This window comes from Nycticebus coucang, chromosome 10 (assembly GCF_027406575.1).
Source record: "Nycticebus coucang isolate mNycCou1 chromosome 10, mNycCou1.pri, whole genome shotgun sequence".
Taxonomy (NCBI): domain Eukaryota; kingdom Metazoa; phylum Chordata; class Mammalia; order Primates; family Lorisidae; genus Nycticebus; species Nycticebus coucang.
In genome coordinates, this window is record NC_069789.1 from 31,866,268 (window position 1) to 31,875,346 (window position 9,079).

Below are 9,079 nucleotides of genomic sequence, written 5' to 3' on the forward strand. Positions count from 1 at the left end.
GCAACAATAGAGTGATCCCGCTGGGGTCTAATGTGGAGAGACACCTCCCCAACTCTGAGGATGGCCATAGGCAACGGTGAAAAATAATCATGAGGCAAAATCAACAGAAAAACTCTGGTAATATAAATAATTAGAGTAGATCAACTCTTCCAAATCAATGGGGCAGACACAGCACAAGATCCCATGCACAAACAAATAGCTGAGATGTCAGAAATCGAATTCAGAATCTACATAACAAATAAGATCGAATTAGAATTCCAAGCAGTAACCCAAAAGATATCTCAAGAATTCAACAAATTCAAAGACCAAATGACCAAAGATTTTGACACATTGAGACAAGAAGTTGCAGCCCTCAAAGATCTGAGAAACACAGTAGAATCCCTAGTAACAGAATGGAACAAGCAGAAGAAAGGATTTCTGACATTGAAGACAAAGCTTTTGAACGCTCCCGAACTCTCAAAGAGGAAGAGAAATGGAGGGCAAAAACAGATCACTCTCTCAGAGAGCTCTGGGATAATTTGAAGAAAACCAATGCTCATCTTACAGGGATCCCCGAAAGTGACGAAGTGGCTTCAAAAGGCACAGAGTCTTTTCTCCATGAGATTATGAAGGAGAACTTTCCAGACATACCAAGAGATTCTGAAAGTCAAATAGCACACAGTTTCAGAACTCCAGCATGACTCAACCCAAATAAGACATCCCTCAGACACATCATAATCAATTTAACTAAAGTTAACATGAAGGAGAATATTCTGAACGCAGCCAGACGTAAGAAAACCATAACCTACAAGGGGAAGAAAATTAGAATAACTGCAGATCTCTCTGCTGAAACCTTTCAAGCTAGAAGAGGATGGTCATCGACGTTTAATCTCCTAAAACAAAATAACTTTAGACCGAGGATCCTGTACCCAGCTAAACTGAGTTTCATTTATGACGGAGAAATTAAATACCTCAATGACATTCACACGTTGAAGAAATTTTCCATAACTAAACTGGCTCTCCAGGATATTCTCAGACCTATGCTCCATAGAGACCAGTGTAATCCTCCACCAAAAAAGTAAATTGACCAAGAAAATTTTGATCAAATTCCAACTTCCACAGTCTCAAAAGGATTTAAAATGTCCACCAGACTCTTGAAAGGCTTATCAATATTCTCAATTAATGTGAATGGTTTAAATTGTCCTCTAAAGAGGCGCAGGTTGGCTGAGTGGATACAAAAACTCAAGCCAGATATCTGCTCCATACAAGAATCACATCTTACATTAAAAGACAAATAATGACTCAAGGTGAATGGATGGTCATCTATACTCCAGGCAAATGGAAAGCAGAAAAAAGTAGGTGTTGCGATAGTATTCACAGACACGATAGGCTTTAAACTAACTGAAATAAAGAAGGATAAGGATGGACACTTTATATTTGTTAAAGGTAATACTCAATATGGTGAGAATTCAATTATTAATATTTATGCACCTAACCAGAATGCAACTCAATTTATAAGAGAAATTCTAACAGACATGAGCAACTTGATTTCCTCCAGTTCCACAGTAGTTGGAGATTTTAACACACCTTTAGCAGTGCTGGATAGATCCTGCAAAAAGAAGCTAAGCAATGAAATTTTAGATTTAAACTTAACCATTCAACATCTGGATTTAACACACATCTACAGAACATTTCATCCCAACAAAACTGACTACACATTCTTTTCATCAGCCCATGGAACATACTCCAAAATCGACCACATCCTAGGCCACAAATCTAACCTCAGCAAATTTAAAAAAATAGAAATTATTCCTTTCATCTTCTCATAACATCATGGAATAAAAGTTGAACTCAATAACAACAGGAACCTGCATAACCATACAAAAACATGGAAGCTAAACAACCTTATGCTGAAGGATAGATGGGTTATAGATGAGATTAAGAAGGGAATCACCAAATTTTTGGAAGAAAATAACAATCAAAACATGAATTATCAGAACCTTTGGGATACTGCAAAGGCAGTCCTAAGAGGGAAATTTATAGCACTGCAAGACTTCCTCAAGAAACGGAAAGAGAGGATGTTAACCACTTAATGGGACATCTCAAGTTACTGGAGAAGGAAGAACACTCCAACCCCAAACTCAGCAGAAGAAAAGAAATAACCAAAATCAGACCAGAATTAAATGAAATTGAAAACAAAAGAATTATACAACAGATCAATAAATCCAAAAGTTGGCTTTCTGAAAAGATCAATAATATAGATAAACCTTTGGTCAACCTAACCAGGAAAAGAAGAGTAAAATCTCTAATTTCATCAATCAGAAATAGTAATGGGGCGGCGCATGTGGCTCAGTGAGTAGGGCGCCGGCCCCATATACCGAGGGTAGCGGGTTCAAACCCAGCCCCGGCCAAACTGCAACAACAACAACAAAAAAACCCAGCATTTTAGGGTAGCGCCTGTGGCTCAAGGAGTAGGGCGCCGGTCCCATATGCCAGAGGTGGCGGGTTCAAACCCAGCCCTGGCCAAAAAAAAAAAAAAAAAGAAATAGTAATGATGAAATAACAACAGACACCTCAGAAATTCAAAAAATACTTAATGAATACTACAAGAAACTCTACTCTCAGAAATATGAAATCTGAAAGAAATCAACCAATACGTGGAAATACGCCACCTACAAAGACGTAGCCAGAATCAAGTGGAAATGTTGGACAGGCCTATATCAAGTTCTGAAATAGCATCAACTATACAAAATCTCACTAAAAAGAAAAGCCCAGGATCAGATGGCCTTACGTCAGAATTCTACCAAACCTTTAAAGAAGAACTAGTACCTATATTACTAAACCTCTTCCAAAATATAGAAAAAGAAGGAATATTACCCAACACACTCTATGAATCAAACATCACCTTAATCCCCAAATCAGGGAAAGACCCAAAAGGAAAAGAAAATTATAGACCAATATCACTAATGAATATTGATGCTAAAATAATCAATAAGATCCTAACAAACAGAATCCAACAACACATCAAAACATTATACCCCATGACCAAGTGGGATTTATCCCAGGGTCTCAAGGCTGGTTCAATATACATAAATCTATAAATGTAATTAGCACATAAACTGAAAAATAAGGACCATATGATTATTTCAATTGATGCAGAAAAAGCTTTTGATAATATCCAGCATCCCTTCATGCTGATCATAACACTTCAGAAAATTGGTATAGAAGGGACATTTCTTAAACTATAGAGGCCATCTACAGCGAACCCACAGCCAATATTGTACTAAATGGAGTTAAATTGAAATCATTTCCACTTAGATCAGGAACCAGGCAAGGTTGCCCATTGTCTCCATTGCTCTTTAGCATTGTAATGGAAGTTTTAGCTGGTGCAATTAGGGAAGAAAAGGCAATCAAGAGTATCCATATAGGGTCAGAAGAGATCAAACTTTCACTCTTTGCAGATGATATGATCGTTATCTGGGAAACACTAGGGATTCTACTACAAAATTTTTAGAAGTGATCAAGGCATACCACAATGTCTCAGGCTACAAAATCAACACCCATAAATATGTAGCCTTTATATATACCAACAATAACCAAGCTGAAAAAACAGTCAAGGACTCTATTCCTTTCACAGTAGTGAAAATGAAGTTGAAATATTTGGGAGTATACCTAACAAAGGATATGAAAGATCTCTACAAAGAGAACTATGAAACTTTAAGAAAAGAAATAGCTGAAGATGTTAACAAATGGAAAAACATACCATGCTTATGGCTGGGAAGAAATAACATTGTTGATATGTCTATACTACCCAAAGCAATATATAATTTTAATGGAATCATTGTCATACTTTAAACACGTTGAAAAAATAATACTTCTTTTTATATGGAATCATGAAAAACCTTGAATGGCCAAAACATTACTCAGCAATAAAAACAAACCAGGAGGAATCATGCTACCAGACCTGAGACTGTACTATAAATCGATAGTGATCAAAATAGCATGGTATTGGCACAAAAACAGAGAAGTAGATGTCTGGAATAGAATGGAGAACCAAGAGATGAATCCAGCTGCTTACCATTATTTGATCTTTGACAAGCCAATTAAAAACATTCACTGGGGAAAAGCCTCCCTATTTAACAAATGGTGCTGGGTAAACTGGCTGGCAGCCTGTAGAAGATTAAAACTGGACTCACACCTTTCACCATTAACTAAGATAGACTCTCACTGGATAAAAGATTTAAATGTAAGACATGAAACTATAAAAATACTTGAAGAAAGTGCATGGAAAACTCTTAAAGGAATCGGCCTGGGTGAATATTTTATGAGGAGGACTCCCCAGGCAATTGAAGCAGTATCAAAAATACACTACTGGGACCTGACCAAACTAAAAAGCTTCTATACAGCCAAGAACATAGTAAGTAAAGCAAGCAGTCAGCCCTCAGAATGGGAGAAAATATTCGCAGGTTATACCTTCGATAAAGGTCTAATAACCAGAATCCACAAAGAACTCACACATATTAGCAAGAAAAGAACATGTGATCCCATTTCAGGGTGGGCAAAGGACTTGAAGAGAAACTTCTCTAAAGAAGACACACACACAATCTACAAACACATGAGAAAAAAGCTCATCATCCTTAATCATCAGAAAAATGCAAATCAAAACTACTTTGAGATATCACCTAACCCCAGTAAGAATAGCCCACATGACAAAATCCCAATACCAGAGATGTTGGCATGGATGTGGAGAAAAGAGAACACTTGTACACAACTGGTGGGAATGCACACTAATACATTCTTTCTGGAAGGATGTTTGGAGAATACTTAGAGACCTAAAAATAGACCTGCCATTCGATCCTATAATTCCTTTAATAGGTATATACCCAGAAGACCAAAAATCACAATATAACAAAGACATCTGTACCAGAATGTTTATTGCAGCCCAATACATAATTGCTAAGTCATGGAAGAAGCCCAAGTGCTCATCGACCCATGAATTGACTAGCAAATAGTGGTATATGTCTACCATGGAATATTATGCAGCCTTAAAGAAAGATGGAGACTTTACCTCTTTCATGTTTACATGGATGGAGCTGGAACATATTCTTCTTAGCAAAGTATCTCAGGAATGGAAGAAAAAGTATTCAATGTACTTAGCCCTACTATGAAGCTAAATTATAACTTTCACATGAAGGCTATAACCCAACTATAGCACGAGACTATGAGGAAAGGGCCAAGGAAGGGGAAGGGAAGAGGGAGGTTAGGTGAAGGGAGGCTAATGGGCGGGACCACACCTACAGTGCATTTTAGTATAGACACGCAAAACTTACTAAAGGCAGAATAGAAATGTCTACATACAATAACTAAGTAATGTTATGAAGGCTCCATGAACAGTTTGATGAGAATACTTCAGATTGTATATGAAATCAGCACATTGTTCTCCTTCATTGCACTAATGTCCACAGCTATGATTTAACAATAAAAAAAAAGAGAGAACGTTGAAGAATGCACATGAACCCCGCTGAGGCGAGCTGGGTCTCCAAGGATACAAACAAAAGGTACAAAATCCATCACCAAGCGGACAGGAGTGCCTTCCCCATGAGAACTAATCTGAGTGCCCCACAAACAAATGAGAAATGTGCAAAGGTACTCCCACTACCCTCCATGGGAGAGACCCACTAAAAACTAGACCTACCTCCCCTACTAGGGTGCCACGATGTTCTCCTGCCAGGCATAAAACTATAAAACTGTGTATATTCTCTCCCTGCAATTCTGAGCTCCTAGCACTCCCCTCCACTCTCACTCTGAGGTCTGGAGGCCTGTGCCCCATGAATCCAGATTCTTGGGTGATTTCTCGAGGGGTGTGGACAGGGCCTAGACTGCAGCTGGTCAGTGCTGATTCTGTGGCACAGGAATGAGGAGAGGACGGTTGGCTGAGAGGGAACCACACCAGAGTGGATGTGCCCAAGGCGCAGAGCAGCAGCCGTTTTTGGCAACAATAGGGCTCATTCCTGGATATTCCGAAGCCACAACCCCTGTCTCCCTGGGCAACCAGAGGAGGCAGGGCATCTTCTCAGGTGGCAACTAATGCAGAACAGATCTATGACGGACACGTAGGCCCCATAAGTAAAGGGTTTGCCTGAAGTGGTACCGGCCTTGGTGGAGTGTGGGACTAGAAAACACATGTGCAGGGCCAGGAAATTCCCAGGGCAGGGCTGACCCAGAGGACCGCTTTACTGAGTCTAAGACACACCCAGCCCTCACGGGATCATCAGCCTATAGACAAAGGAAGGCAGGAGGCTAGAACTGACAGCTAACCAAATACAAACCTGCAGGACCAAAGACAGGGCCTGAAGCAGAGGCTCTGGGAACTCAAAACACCTTCTCTTCTGCAGGGAAATTTAGCAGGGATTGAAACAAATTCCTGCAAAGTTGTTCTGTTCTGTTCTGTCAGTAACATCAACCAGGGGCGATGCTGGAACTGAGTGAACAGCCCCCAGCTTACATCAAGTGCCCCAGGTTGTCAGGCCTCACCTCCCCCTGCTGGATAAAGGCAGAGTGCGGTGGGCCCGGCTGAGCAGATATAGATTTCCTTATGATTCAGGCAGGTGCAAACACCTGGAGTATCTGTTCACTAGAGGCAATTGGGTCACAGCCCTGTGGGGCTATCAGTGACTGGGTGTGACAGAGGTGAAAGGTGGGGAAGGAGGCGTCAATCTTCCCAGACTAATTTACTTGCTGGGTGGGTCCTCTTGACTTCACGGAGCACCAGAGCAAGTCATATCTGAGTTGTCACCAAACACCTGTGATCCAGTTGCCAAAGACCTTTGAAACCTGGTTGCCAAAGACCCTGAGACAGATGGTGACTGAGACATTTGATTTGGACCTTTTGAACTGAGCCAATCACCCGAGGACTAGTCAAGTGGTGCCCTGGGTGTGTGGTTGTAGGAAGGTTTGATTTTCCTTTTCCAATTGTTGCCTCTGGGGGCGGGGTGACATAATTGCTGGTATTTCTCCACAGCTGAGACTTCAACCCACAGTAACTGTTTCACTGGGGATGACCAGAGACCAGCTGAAAACAAGACAGAACCACTTAGCCCCAGCACACCAAACAAGTCCCCAGTTTCTCAGGCCATAGCACTGTACAGGACCTCAACAAAGCTCCAAGGGAAAAATCAAATGGTGTAAAACAATCATGGGGTGGAATCAGCAGAAAAACTCTGATAAAATAACCCCCCACAAGGAAAGATATGGCAGATGTAACTGAATATCCCATTCATAAACAGCTTGCCGAGATGTCAGAAATCGAATTCAGAATTTGGATAGCAAACAAGATTAATAGAATGTAGGAAAATTTGGAATTAGAAATTTGCGGAGCAATTCAAAAGTCGGAATTAGAAATACGAGGAGAAATTCAAAAGTTGTCTCAAGAATTTAACAAATTTAAAGACAAAAAAACCAAAGATTTTGATGCACTGAATTTGCAGCCCTCAAAGATCTGAAAAATACAGTAGAATCCCTCAGTAAAAGAGTGGATCAAGCAGAAGAAAGAATTTGTGACATTGAAGACAAAGCCTTTGAACACTCCCAAACTCTCAAAGAGGAAGAGAAATGGAGAGCAAAAACGGATCATTCTCTCAGAGAGCTCTGGGATAATTCGAAGAAGGCTAATATCTGCCTCATCAGAATCCCTGAAAGTGATGAAGAAGTCTTGAAATGCACAGAGGCTCTTTTCCATGAAATTATGAAAGAGAATTTTCCAGACATGCCAAGAGATTCTGAAATTCAGACAGCAGACCGTTTCAGAACCCCAGCCACGACTCAATCCGAATAAGACAACCCCCAGGGATATCATAATTAACTTCACTAAACTTAATATAAAGGAGAATATTCTCAAAGCAGCCAGACGCAAAAAATCCATTACCTACAAAGGGAAGAATATTAGAAAGACTGTAGATCTCTATGCTGAAACTTTTTAAGCAAGAAGAGGGTGGTCATCTACTTTTAATCTCCTAAAGCAAAATAACTTTCAACTCCGGATCCTGTATCCAGCTATACTGAGTTTCATTTATGATGGAGACATTAAATACTTTAATGACATTCATAGTTTGAAGAAATTTGTGATAACCAAACCAGCTCTTCAGAATATTCTCAGACCTATCCTCCATAATGACCAGCCCAATCCTCTTCCACAAAAGTAAACTCACTCAGAAACTTTTGATCAAACTCCAACTTCCACAGTGGCAAAAGGATTAAAAATGTCTACTGGACTTTCGAAAAACTTGATAGCCAAAATTTTACCAGACTTATCAATATTCTCCATTAATGTGAATGGCTTAAACTGTCCTCTAAAGAGGCACAGGTTAGCTGACTGGATACAAAAACTCAGGCCAGATATTTGCTGCATACAAGAGTCATGTCTTACCTGAAAAGACAAATATAGACTCAGGGTGAAAGGATGGTCATCCATATTTCAGGCAAATGGTAATCAGAAAATAGCAGGTGTTGCAATTCTATTTGCAGACACAATAGGCTTTAAACCAACAAAAGGAAGGAAGGATAAGAATGGTCACTTCATATTTGCTAAGGGTAATATTCAATATGATGAGATTTCAATTATTAATATTTATGCACCCAACCAAAATGCACCTTAATTTATAAGAGAAACTCTAACAGACATGAGCAACTTGATTTCCCCAACTCCATAATAGTGGGAGATTTCAACACTCCTTTGGCAGTGTTGGATAGATCCTCCAATAAGAAGCTGAGCAAAGAAATTTTAGATTTAAACCTAACCATCCAACATTTGGATTTAGCAGGCATCTACAGAACATTTCATCCCAACCAAACTGAATACACATACTTCTCATCAGCCTATGGAACATACTCCAAAATCGATCACATCTTAGGTCACAAGTCTAACCTCAGTAAACTTAAAGGAATAGAAATTATTCCTTGCATCTTTTCAGAGCACCATAGAATAAAAGTTGAACTCACTAACAACAGGAATCTGCATACTCACACAAAAACATAGAATTTAAATAACTTTATGCTGAATGATAGCTAGGTCAGAGATGAGATTAAGAAGTAAATTTTCAAA